Source organism: Anas platyrhynchos, chromosome 13 (genome assembly GCF_047663525.1).
Source record: "Anas platyrhynchos isolate ZD024472 breed Pekin duck chromosome 13, IASCAAS_PekinDuck_T2T, whole genome shotgun sequence".
NCBI lineage: Eukaryota > Metazoa > Chordata > Aves > Anseriformes > Anatidae > Anas > Anas platyrhynchos.
The window spans coordinates 6,217,064-6,235,122 of record NC_092599.1 but is presented as its reverse complement, the minus strand read 5'-3'; the positions used below and the strand labels follow the sequence as shown (position 1 = coordinate 6,235,122).

At 43.7% G+C, this 18,059-nt stretch overlaps 1 long non-coding RNA gene across 3 annotated transcripts; it reads left to right on the top strand.

Moving 5' to 3' along the window:
* Positions 1–5,484: 5,484 nt before the first annotated feature.
* On the top strand, positions 5,485–11,874 carry LOC106014443 (uncharacterized). 3 transcript variants are annotated; one of them, XR_002398435.3, is made up of 5 exons: positions 5,485–6,488; positions 8,641–8,772; positions 9,397–9,433; positions 9,788–9,990; positions 11,546–11,874. It is a non-coding gene; the product is annotated as an uncharacterized lncRNA (long non-coding RNA). The 3 variants fall into 3 exon arrangements; XR_002398434.4 differs by lacking the exon at positions 5,485–6,488 and adding an exon at positions 6,744–7,481; XR_001185769.4 differs by lacking the exon at positions 8,641–8,772 and having other exon boundaries at positions 5,497–6,488.
* Positions 11,875–18,059: the final 6,185 nt, after the last annotated feature.

Sequence of the window (18,059 nt, the reverse complement as noted above, 5' to 3'; positions counted from 1 at the left end):
GGCCACAGGATGGAAAGCCCTGTCCCGGGGTCAAGAAGCAGGTGGAGCAGGGCATGGGTTGCCTTCTTGTGTGGAGGCTCTGACAGCTGGGGCTTGAGAACGGGATTCCTCCCTGGCATGGAGTGCTGTAGCTCAGAGGAACTCAGATATCTGCTCGAAACACGCTGCCCCTAGTTCCCAAGCTGCAGCAAGAGCAGCTGAAGCTGCTCGGCTGAAGTCTTGCTTTCTAAAGGAGCAGCAGAAAGAGGACAGTGAAGGCAAACCTGCTCCTGCTGCTCTCGGGGAGCGCAGCTCGGATCCTTCCCTCTGAGATTTAATTAATCACCAATTTAGTCACGAGTCCCAGCCTCGCTCTTTCTGTGTGCTGGAAATGATTTTTCTGTAAGCTTTTAACCAGATTTCCTTTCCTAACCTAAATGCCATGAGAGCATTTGGGCTGTGCACCTGTTCCCAGCAGAAGCACTTCGCTCCGCTTCCTAAACAGTAATTTAATATTGTGACAGCCCCCCCGACGAGTGTGCATGTGTTCCTGTTACCAGCATGCATCCCCTATCTATTACTTAAATTCTTTGAAAGGGTCAATGTGGTATTTGTGGCCCAGTCCTACACTGGAAGGAAGGGCCCTGTGCTGACAGTGCTGTGCTGGTGACCGACCTAGATGCTTGGTTCAGACTGAAACTTAGTAAAAAACTCCTATAATTTTGAAGGATTTGGGACTGGATGCATATTAAGCAATGGAAACAAACAAACAATACACAACTATAACTAAAACCCAAATCACAGCAAGAGGAAGCAAGAATGTGAATGTCTGGGAAACCTCAGAAATATTAAAGAAATAGGATTAAGGAAGTAATGAGACAATCCAAGAGATTATCCCATGTGTTGGGCAGGTCACCTTCTGCCTAAGGAACATGGTAACTCTCTTAGCTACACAGTGCAGGATCTTTTGTAAAAACCTGTCTCAGAAAGGACTGGTACTGTGCAATTTGTGGTGTTCAAATAAACAGCAGGAAGTTTTCTGCTGAGAAAAAAGGAAAATAACATCTCACCATTCTTTTGGGTGTTTGTGCCTTGCTTTGGTTATTTATACAAGCACCTCAAAACGCTTTGTTCGACTGATATTCCTCAGCTGAGCGTCTCAGCATCTGCCACCTTGCAGGCAGGGCTCCTCTGCTGCGAGCTCACACTGCTGTTGAGGGCAGACCCCTACAACCCAGTGCTCCGGGGCCACGCACACCCAGCCTCCCCTTCTCAGCCTGCTTTCCTTTTTTTTATTTGCAGGAAGACAAGGAGGATCAGCCAAGCCTGCAGCTCCAATATTCAAAGTAGCTGGCACTTTTTGATTTGTTTTATATGCCTTCTGCCGCTGTGCTAAAAGTGCATTTGCTTTGCGCGAACGCCTTTGTTTGCCTGAAACGGGCTTGCCCAGCCCTGAATAAATACTGCTTTGAAAACTCTCCTCGCAAAACCTGTGGCGTTGGGCATTAAACAGAGAGCCTGAACGGCTCGAAACTTCCCATAGCCATGCAGCGAGGAGAGTGCGGCTTTCATCTGACAGGCCGGTTAAGGATGGTTTGACCTCTCCTTTCCTTTCCATGCTGGGAGCTAACTTCTCATGTAAGTGTCCAGCATAAATTCCTTTAATGCAAATTTCCTTGTCAAAACTACAAGCAGACATTTGATCAAAGGTCAGCTCTCCTTTGTGTTCCTGTTTGATATAGAAATTTCTATTTCATCTTCGACTGTCATGGTCAGTTAAGGGAGCTGTAGCCTGACGGGAAATTACTGATGCATTTCAGGTCCTCTCTCCAACGAGGTTTCCTCCCCCCCCCCTTCATATCTTATGGGTGTTTTAATTTGAATATGTTTTCATTTTTTAATGGAATAGTTAAATTAGCTTTGAAAATGTAGCAGTATGACACTGAAAATTGTCTGGTTATTAACTGAAGCTCAATTTACTGCTATTTGATACCCTGGGAGCTGATCAAATAATGATTATTCCCTTCCTGCGGGCTTTATTTCATGCTTAACTTGCGGATCTTTTTTTATGGGGCAGCGCCTAAAGAACAGGAATTGCAGCAAATTGAAGCTCTGGGAAAACTTTGTGGTTATTTCCGGGGACTCCTTGGCTCAGATGGACACAAGAGAGCATGGGGGGCTCAGCAGAGGGGTGAGCGCTGCTGCCCCATCCTGCCCCACCAGTGGGGGCGCAGCCCCCTGCATGGGGATGCTGCAGAGAACTGGCCACACAGAGATTTGGGATGACACAGGAGATAGCTAGGGAATGGAAGCAAAGCCCTATTTCTATCTGCGTGACTTTCCCAGGAAATATTTTCTTCTTTTCTAGAAGCAACTCCTTGGTTTAACCAGTCTGCACCGGGCTGTTTGCTGCTCCCGTCCCCCCACCTGCCTGTGTCCTGAGTTAGGGTGCCAGTGCCCTGTTAGCATTGCACCTGGGTCCCATGATAAGATGAGCATCAGGGGCCTTCTGCAGGGGGATTTCATTTCCCAGCCATGGCCTGAGGCTGAGGCTGCGGGGAGGTGATGAAGTGACAGCCAGGGGCTTCTGGACACTGTCCCTGTGTCCCTTGCTCTAAATAGCAAATGAGGCTCTTGTCAAAGCAGGGAATTGAACACAGCTCATCCCACACCCCTGGCCAACATCGTAATCCCCATTTTTCACCTTCACACAATTTCGGGGGGCTCTTCACAGTGTGTAAAGCCAAGCCCATGTCTGTAGGGTGTAACACAGGCATCCATCGCTGCTGGGCAGGCGGGGAGGTCTGAGAGCGGGCATCCAGGAGAAGAGCACTTAAGAAATAACACTTCAGGAATATCCTTAAACTTAGCTTTAGCGCTGTCCCTCAGGAGAGATCTTTGAGCACCTCTCCTGCTGCAAATCTGTGCCCTGGATCTGTAATTGCTGGCGAATTGATTTAGCTGCTTTTAGTGCTAGGCAGTTCAGCTAGAAGCTGCGGCTTTCCAAACTGCTGACAGCAAAAGGGACTGTGATGAGTGAGTCCTTCTATTGGCATCACTTTAAATTTATACCTGGGCTTGTTGGCCTGATTACCTGCTGGATATAATTGTCTCCTGAGGGAATGGGAGGCCATGGACCCTCCCCTCTCGTGATGTGGCCTGGGTCTCTCAGCATCCAGGAGCGGTGTCTGCTCGGTAACTTGCCCATGCCAAGGGAGATCATCCTTTGTGGTGACAAGAGGCACGACATCTCCTTTGTCACTGATCTCTTTGAAATAAATCACTCCTTCATGTGCAGGAAACATTCCTCATAAATCAGGAGCACATCAGCCCTGCTGGCCTGGCTCGCCCACAGGCGGCAGGACGGGGTGAGCTCTCTGGGGCACCCAGGGCTTATTGATGCCCACAGCCAGCAGGTCCCTGGGCCCCAGAGCAGGTCCCTGGTGCTCCCAGGACCTGACCCTTCCCCAGGATCCGTGTTGGTGCACATGGGGTAACTTCTGTGGAGAAATGCCCACACGGCTCTGGGCCACAGCCCTGCAAGCTCTCATGGTGGTGGCAAATGCCAGATTGCTGCCATCTATTTTGCTTTCCTGGGAGTTAAGTGGATGCAAATATGCCCAGTGATGCATCACGGACAGGCGAAATCGCATGAGACATCTGCAGATGGTTACCTAATTAATGTCACTGATGTCCCCTGGCAGGGTCCAAAACACCCAGCACTGCGGGCAGCTGTGTGTGTGGGGGGGATATTATAGGGATCGGGGCAGCACCCGGTGCTGGGGCCAGGATCTCACAGCTGGGGGGTCTTCGGGGAGCCCAGCACCCTGCTCAGCCCCCAGGTGCTGCCCCAAATCCAGGCTTTTGCGGCCCCGTGTCACACACACACTGCTCCGACAGCCTGGAGGCAGCAGCGCAGTGGCAAAGGGACGGAAGCAGGCCTGAGAAGTCTCTTGGTCTGAAAAGGTCTTGGAGCTGGATGCTGGATGCTGGCCATCCTTTGCCAGGGAAGACTTTGTCCTTCCTCAGCATCTGGGCCCAAGTCTCTTCTCGTTCCCCCAGCCTGCTGCACGCATTCCTGCAGCCTGCACCGTCCTGCTGTCCTGCCGGGCTGGTGACAGTGACACCAGATGGCAGCAGTGGCCTTCGGATCCTAGCAGCTCCCAGAGAAGATGCAGGCGAGGATTTCTCAGCATCCCGGCTACCCCGAGGACAGCTTCCCTCTGTGCTCCCTCAGCAACCTGCCCATATGGGCTGTCAGAATGGTCTGTATGCTGGAGTCCTTCGGTGTGTCAAAACGACACCCAGACTCCAACTTTAAAAGGCAAGAGAGAGCGTTCATGTCTTGGGCTGTGCTTTAATTAATCATTTTTGTCACGGCTTTGGTGCTGCACTGACAGATGAGAGCAATGACTGGGATTTTTGAAGGTCATGGGGATTTTGGGGTGCCTGGTTAAAGCAACTGCTAACTCTAATCACCCACTTTCTGAGGCGCTCAGGACTTGTGGCATCCCACATCTTTGACCCCCTGGTCTCAAGAGGTTTTGGAAGACGTTGGATGGTGCTGGCTGCATCACTGCTGAGTCCCATCACTGCCCCTGTTGTACATCCCTGCCTGCAAAGTCCCCAGTGGAGCTGGCATTAAGGCCCAGGCAGACAGAGACCAAAGGCTGGGTCAGGAGGCCACAGGCTGTGGGGTTTGGTGGCCATTCACAATTTATTGATTTTTATATCAATTTGGGGGACTACCAATTTACCTGTCTGCCACTGGGTCACTCCAGAAATTATTAGTGTACTAACTGCAAACAGAAAACCAAATCCAAAACACTTGAGTGACTGATGTGTGTATTTGGGCAGAGAGTGCCAGCAAGGAGCCGGAGCCCAGCTAAATCCCATTACAGGGGAGAGTCCACTTTTCTGATGGATAAAACTGGAGAAAGCAAAGTGATTACTGCCTTCAGTACCTTCTGTATTACTTTCTGCCCAGCCATGCTCATTTCTGAATGGTACCAACGCCCAACTAAAATGGCACTATGTAATTTGTGGCACTCTATAAAACAGTGAGCATTTTAAACAGCCTGGCAGTGAGAGTAATTTTGTTCAGCAGTGGAGATGGCCTATTTAGGTTAAATAAAGGAAATACTAAAAACAGGCCAGGATTCCAGCTAATGACCTTTTTCTCTCTTATATACTAATAACTGCATTTTAACCTCTCTGCTACTCGAGCTGCCCTGGCTTGCAATCAGAAATAAACCATTTCAGCTTAATTTACACAGGGCAGTGACACGGCAAATAGCAGGACAGGAGGTCTGGGTTCAGCTCTTTCTCTCTACCTGTGCCTAGCAGCTTAGGCAAGCTCAAAATCTAAGGAAAAACTTGAGTCAGGAAAATTTCAGAAACTCCAGTAGCTGTGGATCATGGACTTAGTTTCTTTATCACCCTCCGCTGCCCCTGTGCAAACCACTGCCCTGGCATTTGGAGAAGCCAGAATGGATGCCTTTAGAAGTGTTATGCTAAAGCTGAGAGCATGAAGCTCCTTCAGAAAGGACTGGCAGCATCTCCTACATACTAACATCTTGAAAACATGATGAAGCTCCTTAGATACCCCTGCCACAGAAATAATTTCCCATCTAGAGCAGAGACTCCATCGTGCAGACACTCAGAGTGGGCTAGGCCCTGCTTTCAAGTTACCAGCACCTATGACCAGCTGCATAACCTGAAAACAACTGGCAACACGTGAACAAAACTGTGGGTGTTCACATCTCCAAACAGAGCATGTGCTAGTCTTGGATAGCAATAGCACTCAGGCTTTGCAGCTTGGGATGCTAAGAAGGTGCTGCAGCATATTGCCTTGTAATAACATGAAGCGAAAGCTCAGCAGAAAGGCTGTGAACCAGATAAGATTGATTAAACAATTTCTAACCAACGGGGTTGCACATAAAAATTTTATTAAAACCTCAAGTGCTAAATTTATTTCCTGGGTCTGTCACCGCTATTTTTTTTATTCAGTAGTGATAATTACTACATTAGAAATTAAATGAACCTCATATACTACATCTTTCAGACCTCCTAGGAGAGTTGTGAAAGTGATTTAGGGAAGTGAATTTGCTATTGTGCCTAATCAAGTTACAGTAATTGTCACCTATAATTTTAACTTGACTGCTATGTGTTTAATTGGGAACTTTACCTTTGGATTTTTGTAACTGAGCTTCTCTGTGAGTGTTTTTCTACTTTCCAGCCCCTCCCAAAATTCATTGACAGAAAACAAATCATTGCATACAGCTGCGCTGTTAATGGTATTGCCATTTGCTACCACACTGGCTCCTTCATTAACCTGATGAGTTGAAGCATCAGGTGATTTTCCTTGTGAGACTATCAATGAGTTGTCTCCCCTGATATTATATTCACAGCTGTGTAGATTTATTAAAGCTATTGGGGGGGGGGGGGGCTCCATGCCCCCAGAAATTCCCGATGCTAGTGTTGTGGCACTCAGTGAATCACAAGTTAAGGTAAGTCCTAGAAGTACTTTTTGTGTGTTGGGGTAAAGGCTAGTCTCTTGCAGAACTACTAATGTGTACCAAAATCTCTGTGACTGTTTCTGTGGGTGCTGACAGCAGCACGGAGCTGGGCTTGTATGTCTCTGTGTGGCCCTGGTTCTGCAGGTGCTTGGCTGGAGATACATTCGGGGACTCACTGCCCTCCTCTCTAAATTGTGCTTCTAAGATGCTGAGTCAGATGCAGCCACCTTTTTTTTTTTTAAAAAAAAAAAAAAAAGTTTATTAATGAATTTCTGATCCTGATTCCCCAAATAAGTCTGTGTATGTTTCCATAATGAGTTCTGTGGAGCACCAAACAGCCCAGTAGGCCAGAGGCTTTACAAAACACAAAATGTCTGCAGAGGGCCTGTAGGCGAGTGGCAAAGTTATAGGGGAATCAAAGGTACCCCAATGCCTCTCAGCAAGCCCCCAGGCTAGAAAATGGCTCAATGGTAGATGTGTGGAGGCTACTGAGGCCTTCCAACCACACAGAGCGACTTTAACCCACAGGTTCCCTTCTGGGGTCTCAGTTCTGGGCAATTGCTCTGGAACAGGCTCTCTGGGTGGCCACAGGCCTGTATGTTCCCCATTCCCTTTTCTTGCTAAAGAGATGTGTCATATACACACTATATTTTTCTTTCAAGCTTTCCCAGGGCCCTGGTGACCTTGGGTACCCATAACAAACACACTGCAAACTGTGTTGAGGTGGTGTTGATGAGGCACTACATCCCGGCCTACTCTGCCTGCCTTGGAGTTCCCCTACCTGTTGCATATTTACATCCCTGGGTTTAGCAGGGCCAAAGTTTGGCCTGTCCCGCTGATACTCTATTATTTAAACACTTCTACAGCATGGCCAGACGTTGGGTATATTTATTCCAACCCGGCTGTCTACAGCAGTAACCCAGAAAGCAATTGGGGCAGATTTCGGCCTACAAGGAGTCAAAGTTTCTTCTGGATTTAGGGAAGGTGACGATGGTTATGACTGTGGAAACTTTAAATGGAAACGTTAAATGGGTTCTTCTGATCTTTTAATCTTCAATACTCCTGGGTGTTTAGTCACTATTAGACTGAAGAACGGGTCCGTTTCTGACCATATCTATACAAAATAAAGTAATACTTGTCCTACTGGAGTAGCATAGTGCATATAAAACCTGTTTAATTTAGATTGGGATTGAGCCCTTCATTTCTGGAGAGTTAAGTTACATCTCCTCACAGATGAGGAAGGATACATTATGTTAATGCAATTAAAGGAGATTATTTGAATTTATTTTATCACTGTAGCGTTCACAGAATTGATTTTGCTTGTGTGGCTTTGAGCTCACATTCTGAAGCAATGTATGTAGAATAGCAGTAACCCAGTCCCTGAATAATTCATGGTGTTTGTTAGCCACTTTTTAAGTCTTTCTGCTTAACAGCAAAGATTAGCATTTTTGTTGCCTTTTTTTTTTTTTAATCAAAGACTTGGTGTTGAGGGAAGGGAGTGTCTTTTTTTTTTTTTTAAGTTTACTTTAAACAGTTCTCCAGACTTTCAGTATACAACTTCACTACTTAAATTGGGATATTTTGGCCTAAGAAGCATTTAGGCTAGTTCTTAGGCCGGCTTTATTATACCGCTTCCTAGTAAATCATGAATAAATTGAAAGGCTATAGAACTCTTCTCTAAATTCTCAAGGGTCTTTTTACTACCAAATTTGTTTTCATCCCATGTTATTTACTGACTATGTCTAATCAACTCTTCTGGTTCCAGTCTGCAAGTGTGGGAAGGTTTGGCAGGTAATGTGCAGCAGCACAGGGAGTTTGAAAGATCCTGGCCTTGAAATGAATATTGTGGGTTAGAAATTGGACTGCATTCATTACCTGCTGGAGTTCTCCTGAGCTTTGCCTTCAGGATAGGATGTTTCACTGGTGTAAAACAGCAAAACTCTGTTATGGCTCTGAAATGATGCTAAAGTGCACAGCTGAAGATCAGAAATACTTAGCCTCAAAATCAACAGAATAGTGGTAGAAGCTGAAGGTCTGGCTACAGGTTGGAACTCACTGGTGTGTGTGTGTAAGCTTCCATAAAAGTATGGAAAAAGACAGCATATAACATTAGATATAATTCATGGTATTTCTCTAAATGCAGTCTGCAAGAAGCAACCTGTTTTCTGCTAGAATTCTAACACAACCAAGAAGTTCACCTTGAAGTTCACGTGTCATTATGACCAACTACCTGCCAGCCCACCCTGCTGTGAAGTGGGCTGGTAGAAAAGTGTAGGTAAGACTGAATGTGAACAACAGCAGTTATTGAGCACGGAAAAAGCTGTAGGCAAAACTGATGAGAGCCTCTGAAGGGTATATGTAGGCACAGTCACAATCCCTAAAAGCACGGTGTGACATTAATACAGGAACTGCTGAGTAGATCCATCTAGTGTCACCAAAAAGTAAGCCCAGTGAAGGAAAAGATCCTTCTGGCTCTCTTCTGAGACATGGTAATGTATAGATATCTTCAGCAGTGTTATCTCCATGTCACCTAGCTGCTGGGATGACAGCAGGAGGCAGCCCACTGACACCAGTCTGGGATCCTGCCTGGGAGCTCCTGTCCAGGAGGATGCAGAATTGGTGACAAGGCTCTTCGACTGCCCAGGGATCCATACCAGCCCCTTGTGTCTGAGCAAACTGAAATCACTGGCATGCAGCAGCAGCCAAGTCCTGTTGGCAAGAGTTTCACTGAAGGGGAGGATGTTTGGGTTGTTGTGCTGACAGATTTAACAGAAATGTTGATGTATGTACAGAGCTCTATGGACTTATTTGGTGAAGGAGAGGCTGGAGTGAGATCACTGCTGTAAGAAACAAATTCTGTCTCTGCAAGGCATTCCTGCTCTGTTATTTTGTCTTTCAGACTGAAAGAAAAGGCACTGAATCCTCTGACATACCAGGTGAGATCTGGCAGGGGACAGGGGTGACAAAGTTGATATATGGCCACAGCTGTTTGCATGTGGAGCACTGCAGCGTAGCCTTCACAGCTTCCCGTTGCCCTCAGAGTTGGCTTATCTTCTTTTTGTCATTGCTACTTCTTTCCCCACTCTTTATTCCTTAACATTTATGAAATAAAACACAGGTTCTTTTGGGGGGAACACAAACAGCTTTTGAAAGACTTAAATTCCAAACTTTGTAATGTGAGCTTTTCCAATCAAGCTAATTTTCCAAAATGATGGCACTGTGTTTTTTTGTGTGTGTGTGTGGTTTTTTTTGTTTTTTTTTTTTTTTCCATTCTCTTACTGATATTCAAGCCTCTTCTCCTGGAACCGCAGCTCATTCTGTTGGGCACACTTGCCAAGAGCCAGTCCACATCTCGCGTATTGACGTGCCGTTGAAATGACAGCTCCAGCTTTCACACGCTGGTGCACTGTAGTCGCTGGGGAGTTTCCCTGTTCCTGTTCCACTATTAGGTTTCAAACCTCCCTGCTGAGTAGCTGTCCTCAAGTCACATCAGGTAAGCTTAGCTATGCATTGAATTCAGAGAGTGGAACTAATCCCACACTTCAGCTGTAGATAGAGGAGAACAATGAGACAGTGAGCTGAGCCTGGCCTCTGTCTGGAAGGTAAGGCTTTTTTATATTAAAGGAAACAGATGCACTATGCTCACAAGCATGTAGTATCTATTTCCAGGTCTATCTGTTTAGCAAAATGCCTGTATACTAGAGGCAAATTATAAGCATGTACAATAGATTGTGTAGTAAATATATTCACATTATGTCCATGTATGTGTGCATGTCTTGGTTCATTACTGTTGACTGGAAGGAAGCCTGTAATCATTAGTCTGCATATCAACACTGTAGAAACTACAGAAGACAATATTACCATTAGCAGACAGAAGCAAACCTCAGCAAATGCATGCTTTTCCTTTCCCAAGCGTTGGTATTTTTGTCAGTGAAAGAATTAAGTTGTGCCCCAGAGTTTGCTCACCACCGCTCAGCAAAGTGACTGTCTTTTAGTGAATTTTTCTCCCAGCACTCCCTTTGCCTCAAAGGGACGTTTCTTATTGACTATGGTAGAATTGGATTTAAACCTTTTCATGATAAAAATATGAATCTTTATTTGGATCTGAACTTATACAATCCTTATTTATAAAGATCTGAATCTTTTATCTGCAGTGAACAGATATGCTAGCTGCTAAAAAATTGTACTTAATTGTCTTATCAGATCCCTGAAGAACACTTGCTATTTTCTTTGGCAAATAGAGGAAAACTAATTTCCCATAGCTTAAAGTATAAAGAGAATGGTGAATAAGAGATTGTCCTGAGATCTTGCCTGAGCAGCACATGCTAGAAATGAGAATGGTCTCTGGAAGTGGCATTAAAATTACTTTTCTTTTTAGTGATTATACTGCTAATATCAGTAAAAGAACAGAGCTCTGAGTGTTCTCCCTGCCTCTGACAAGCAAGCACCATGGATCTGAAAGAAATAATGAGCACCATAACTGATGCTCCTTGCCCTTCAATTCCACGCTGCTTGCGTGGCTGACAAGCTTTGCCTTCTGGTGTGCATGGGGGCAGTAGGAGCGGTGCTCCAGCAGCAGGTGGAGGAATGCTATTAAATGCTTGGGAGGGACTGGTGAGGCTGCTGAGGGCCTGAAGACTCTGCAAGGAGCTGATGGGCATGCAGAGCCCTGGCTGACCCCACACCTTCCCCTGTTAGTAGGCTTGCTTTCAGGCTGGTCAGCAGGCTTGGTTTTGAAGGCACATTATTACTCTACAAGATGATACCTTTGCACCTTTTTGAGTTGAGGGATCATTTGGGGTAAGTAGTTTGACCTTTGAGATAAGGCCTCAAAAGAAGAGCTTCCCATTCCCTCGCACACCAGGTCAACATCTTGGCTTGTGGGCTGTGCAGTCTCTTGGAAGACCTTACCAGTTCCTTTCTTTACTGAACTGATGGGTTTTGCAAGTGTCTTTCACAATGTGCTCTAAGTTAAATTGGTCACACTATCTCCAAGTAGCAATTCTAAATTGCTGACCTCATTTTTTTTTTTCTTACATTCCTCAAAGGAGGACAGAGTGAGAAAACTCTCATGGCTGCAACGTGAAAATGATGGGCTGAAGCCTGGATGATTGCTGCAAATGGAACAAGGGGCTGGCAATTCATATGCTGCAGCCCAGCATGGCCCCATCTGAGTCTGATTAATAAGAATCTTGGCTTTCAACTCCAATGTGGCCTTGGGTAACTTCTTAGATTAATATTAAAGAAAAAAAAAAAAAATTGATTAAATATGAATAGATGTTATGGCAGGATAATTCAGGTATCTGTATATGGACGTCAACTTCTATGTCAATGTATCTATTTATCAAAGAAGCCTAAGAAAGTTCCATACTCAAGATATGGTGACAGTGTCATTCTTAAATAGTCACCTTTGAAATTCTGGAAGCCCACCCCCAGTAGCACAAAAGTGAATGCCCTGCTAGCTGCAAGTATCATGTAAACCATTTTATCTCAACTATTTTTGCTAGGAAAGCTCTTCTTTATTCTGCTAGGTAAAAGAGTAGGCATGTTGTCACAGCACAGCTAAATCCCACAGCTTATTACCATGAAATATATGAGCTTAGAGGATATGAAAGTGTTCCATCCAAGAGGATATGAAAGTGGTCTGCCCGGAGAGAGTTCAAGGCCTTTTGTATAAAGAACACAGTTCCGGGCTTTGAAGCTGTGGTGTGTCAGGATTTCAAAAAAGGCAGTTCAAAAAAAAATAAAGGCATTTTAAACAGATAATTATTTCCCATATACCATCAAGACAGACTGTAGAGGTAAAATAAAGACCCTAAAAAAACTCTGTTTAGAAGGCCTCCTTTGCTCCTTCAGAGATGCCATGGCAGGGTGTGTGGGGACAGTCTAGATACAGCTAGAGTTTCCCTAGCCCAGGGTCCCATAACCACTGAAGCTTTTGGAGCCAGGTGAAAACTATGGAAGATTTGAGCACCTCAGGTTCACTCTATTGCACTATGACTGCAGGTAGACAGCCTTACCTAGCAAAAAAACAAACAAAAAAACTACAGTGAGCAAAACCGACATGACTGTATCTTGGGAGGGGAGTGGTGAAACACTGGGGGAAACCCCATTGTTCACCTGACTATTCTAGATACCAGTATGATTCATCTTCCTTTCCTATGTTCTAACAGTATTAGTGAATAACTTTTAGGAATTGACCTGCTCTCTGATTTATTCTGTTGTGCAGATTTAAGAGGCAATAACATTTTGTTATTAATACATAACTGTTAAATACACTTTGCAGTCAATACCAGAACAGGCATGCTCCCTGGACCTCATCCTAGTGTCCCTCTAGTCAATAAACTATTGACTGCAATGAGAAAAGGATCTAAATCCACAAATGGAAAAATTGCTAGTGCCAAGGAACAGGTAAACTGAAGCTTTCAATGTCATATATTTAAAATTGAATCCACACAGTATAAGTTATGCAGCTGAATTTGGATGGGCCAAGTAAGATGATAGTAGATAATGAGACATCTGTATTACAACATCTAGAAAACCTAATACCACACATTAAACTGATTTCTTTATGAAAACTGATACAATGAGATTATTTCTCTATTAAAAAAAAAAATAAATTCAAATACAGGGGGATTTATTTAAAAATAAATACTCTCCATTACCCTTTCAAGGATGTTAGGGTTGTTCATTGTTGTTACCTTCCCCTATTGACTTGCTGAGTCTTTAATACCAAACAACCCCAGTAGTAGTGTGTTTTTTTTGTTTTTTTTTTTTGTTTTTTTTTTTATGGCAACAGGCCTTGAAGTTATGGGAGTAACTCCAGTATATTAAGCTACCAATATTCTTTAGGTTGAAAGCATAATGAGATGCATTCCTTCCAGTTGTGGCTCTGGGGGTTGTTTTTTTTTTTCCCCTATATTCAGGTTCTTTTAAAAACAAGAATTACTGGAGAGAGGGGAAGGAACTGGAAGGGGAAAAAAAAGGAAGCTTTGAGTGATGAATTCTGAAGAGCCTAGGGATGTAGGATGGCTTTGAGTGATGCTATTTTACTGTACTTTCCCTTAAAACAAACAAGTGTGGTTGCAGCTCTGCCACCTCCCCCAGGTAGGAAGGAAAACTAATTTGTTCAACCTTCTGTGCTTGTTCCAGACAGAAGAGGCAGTTTAATTTTTGCTCTCTGCTTTCCCTAGCCACCTGCAGTCTTAGGGGAGTGCCTACATCTTTCCTACCACTGAATTGTTTATATTTATATTGTCACACTAAAGAGCCATCTCTTAACTGTTGGAGCTGGCCAGGCCCTCAGTGACAATTTTTTTTTTTTTTTTGATACTTGTATGGGTTTTTCCATACGAGCTAGAGGGTTTTTGTAACAGGCACACACACAGGAGCGAAACTTGATGGAGGAGAGAAAGGGCCCCAAGAAGGCATCCCATCTCCGCCACTTCTTCCACCAATGCAGGGCCCTGTGGTGGCCAGAAGGGTTTGGTGATGAGATAAAACCTCTTGCTGAAATGTGGTCCCAGAGATGAGCCCAGAGAAGTGCCTGTTCCTGCTCTAGAAGGGGCACGTTGCCCTTACACACCGTTTAGTTTGCACAGTGGCCACAAAGCCCTATGGATGAGGGTCGTGTTCGCTGGCAAAAGGGGTTATCAGACAGCCCACTTGGCCCTACTTTTTTTTTTTTTTCTGTCCCCCGTGCAGAGCAGATCTAGTGGGGTATGGATTTCTCACCTCTGCACAGGTACCCAAGCCTTGCGAAACTTTGTGGTGGCAGTGGACGTGTGGCTATTTTGTTCTGAAATGACTGCCCCTGCTTAAATCACTGTCGTATCACCTAATCACCACCAGTCAGGCAAATTTTCTGGGAGCTGCTAAAAACAGTAGGGCCTGTTATTCTGAGATTAAGGAGGGATTAGCTGTGCGATTTCACTCATCCTGAAGAGAAAGGTTAAACGCTTTGGGAGGAGGAAGCGTATGTGTGTGCGCATGGATCTTCCAAAACAACAGATGGTTTCAATAAAGTTGCTCCTGCTGCTAGGAAGTGGCACTTCTTGACATTAGCAGAGCCATATCTCATCAGGGTTCTTGTTTCTACCAGCCTGTCTCAGCGAGGCCAAATCCACTGTACAGTATGGGGTAATCAGAAAAGACACTCCAGTATCTGCCCCATTAATTGCCCCCTGCCAGTCTTCGCTCTGTTCTGATGTAAAGCCCACTGTGCTCAGTGTGGTATGATCAATCGGCTTTGAAGGGCAACTTCCTCTAATGATCTGCAATTCCCCCTACTTAAACTGCAGCAAGAAGTGTCTTTTTAAAGATTCTGCAAGAAATGTGTTATTTCTTGGAACCGCTAAATAAAAAACTCTCTGCTTCAATCAATGTATCGATGTATTAAATTATTGTGCAACTAAATTAATGTGCCCCTCGGTGAAAGAACCGCAGAAAATGAGCGGTGTTTTATGCATTAAAGACAAATTGGTAAAAGATTGTTTTCCAAGGTTAGATTGTTCCTCAGTGAATATCAAGATTTTTCCAATTAAAATATGAGGTTTTTTTTTCAGAGTGTGGTGGTATCGGCTGCATTACTTCTCACAGATTGGCGGTACAAATTAACACGTACAAATAGCTGAGCAATTGTCAACATTAGTAATTGGCATATTTTGAGGACGGCATGTGATATTATCCATTTTTACTAGGACTGTATTTAAATTCTATAGTTGAACAATTTTGCTGACAGTTGGCTTTTTTTTTTTTTTTTAATTGAAGACATTTATGAAAAAATGACTGTTCAAAATGTTGCTGTGAAAACTAAAAAGTCCTGTCAAGCTTTTGCAAACTCTGGTTTTCTTCGGACTGTGTTTTGTGTGTCAGGGGAGGTTGGCCCTTCCTCTCGTGATGTCCTCCACCTTTCAGTGAAAAGCACCCTATGGGGAAGGCCAAGAAATAAGCCGAGGATGCAGTGACATCTTTCAAAAGTTTTCAACTAACCATGACATAAAATAAATGTATGAATGAAAATCAATTCATATGGATTGGAAGTTGTGTTCTTTTAAGCTGCTTGAATCCATATTTTTCTTCAAATTTTGGTCCAGCTACTTCTATTGTCTTCATTTTGCCAGCAGGAGAAAAAATGAAAAATCTTTCTCAATATTGTAAAACAGTAACTGGATCCCCAAAAGCACTCTCTGCATCACCTCTTGTGCAGCAGGAACACCGGGGATGGTTTGGGCAGGTCCCTGTCAGATGACCCAACCAAACAATTTGCGGAAGATGTGCTGTTCTCTTGGTACTTGTATTGATGGTAGATGAACCAAAACTTTCTAATTAATTTGTTCTGTAGATGTAATGAAGAAGGGAGAAGTTTTCAATAACTTCCTTGTTCAGTCAAGCTTTTTTTTTTTTTTTTTTTTTTTCTTGGTACCTTCTAAGTTCTCAAGTATCTGAAAAAGTGTATGTTTTGTTCATTTTCTCCTGAAACTTTTTTCTTCCCCTCTTTTCTTGCTTGGGCTCATGACAAAGACATTCTTTATTCTGAAGGCAAGAATCCCAGAACAAGCAGTGCCAGCTCTGGGTTCATAAAAAGGGCAATGTTCCTAATCACTTATAAAAACCAGACCTGGACTCTGTGTTCCTTCTTAGTCAATATGATTTAATTTATTATTTATTTATTTTTTTTAATTTAAGCTTTGGAATATCAATTGGGAAGCAACATTTTCACCACGAGCTTTCAGCTGTATGTTTTCAAGAGTTATCTGCAGAAGTGATAAATTAGGTGTGAAACTGAAGTAGAAATGAAAGTCTAGCCCCTCAATGTCCAGGACACTTTGTATTCTTGAAAAATCTTAAATGCTATCATCAGTTTTAATTGATTGCTGGACAGAAGAACTGAAACGAATGAAACAAAAACACCCTGCAAAAAATATTACAATAGCGATAAAGGAATTTATATCAATATGTCTTAAAGGGCTTTACAACTCCCCGTTGTCTCCTGGGGAGCCAAAATCTATTCAATCAAATGATTTGATCAACAGCGTGCAGTGAATTCGTGTCAGCACTAAGGCAAAACTCCAATTTTCAGACTTATAGTTCTACTTTCGAATCCCGGGCCTGCCTTGCTTCCCGGGCAAACACAGAAGAAAGAAATAGCTGCAGCAGAAATAAAGGGAGCTGGAACTCAGCATCTTGTAACTTCTGAAAGAATGGGTTCTAACATTTGCATGCAATGTAAACGCAGTTTATAAAATCTAGATTTCTGAGCAATTTGCATGGCAATCTGCTGCTTTTTGCACTTCAGAAAGAGACGACAAATAATATTCACACCTGGGTGAAAATGCTTGGCCCCTGCATTCCCATGGGTGTGCCACCTTGTGCTAAATCCGCTGAGTGTCAGGAGTGGATGATGGTGCATTGTTACACTTGAGAAAGACTTTAGACTAAGAAAACGCTGATATCAATGCCTCTTAAAGAATATTTATGCATGTTTATATGGCAATTTATTTCCTTCAGCAGAAACCTTACAAAGGTAAGCCATTTCAAGGAACACTTTTACGCCAAAGTACCCGTTCGATGCAGTACCTATATTAAAAAACATTCTCCCTTTTGCTTGCATTTTGAACACTAATCCAGGCCAGCCTAAGTGTCCACACCAAAGGAAATGAACTGCATCAGGCAATATCATTTGCTAAAAGGTAAGAGTGGTGGTGTTCTCCCTTCCCTTCATTTTATATTTCTCGGGACAATTTCACAGGCCATGCCATTGCTGAATGGGGAAATTGGAAAACTGCAGAATCGATTTGCAGACGTGCGGTTCTATTTTCTTTTACACCTCCTTCATCAGAGCCTCTATCATTCCTGTGTTGTGCAGCGTTATTATCGACAGCACCTGGACACCACTGATAATTGCTAAACTAGGGAAAAGCTATTCCTTGCAAGTGAAAGCAAATCCAGGTATGAAGCAGTCAGATGACACTGAGCAGTACAACTCTTGCCTTTAAATTCATCTGCTTCAGAGCACTGGTAACATACCCATTGTATGCTGGCGCTGAGAGGTAAAGGGAAATGTATTTCAAACACTCTTATCTAAATTGTTTTTGGTGCGTTTGCATTTTTTTTCTTAAGTAAACAAGCTTCGCAGCTGAACAGCAAAGATGTATTGAATCTATTTTGATTTAAAACATAAAAAATATGTTCTCCTTCTGAATTCTTCCAGTACGTGGTAATTTTTCTTTTGTTAACCGCATTTCATAAAGGAAAAAACAAAAAACCAAGTTATTTCTTCCACAGCAAACTTCTGATAACGATTCAATTATCAAAACTGAAACCGGTGGCTAGTCACGGCAGAAAGCTGAAGCCAGCTGGTGACTAGTGACCACTTTGCCACCGGGATAGAGAAAGGAACGTGCTTTGTGGTGTTAAAGGTCGTTGCCAACAAAATGGTCGCTTGTTGGCTGGAGCCATCCAGCTGCTCTCTCCACAGATTAGCACAGCTGATCTGCCTGGGTTTAGCACACTGGGGGCACAAAGACAGGGAAAATAAATAATAATAAAAAAAGGCTGCTG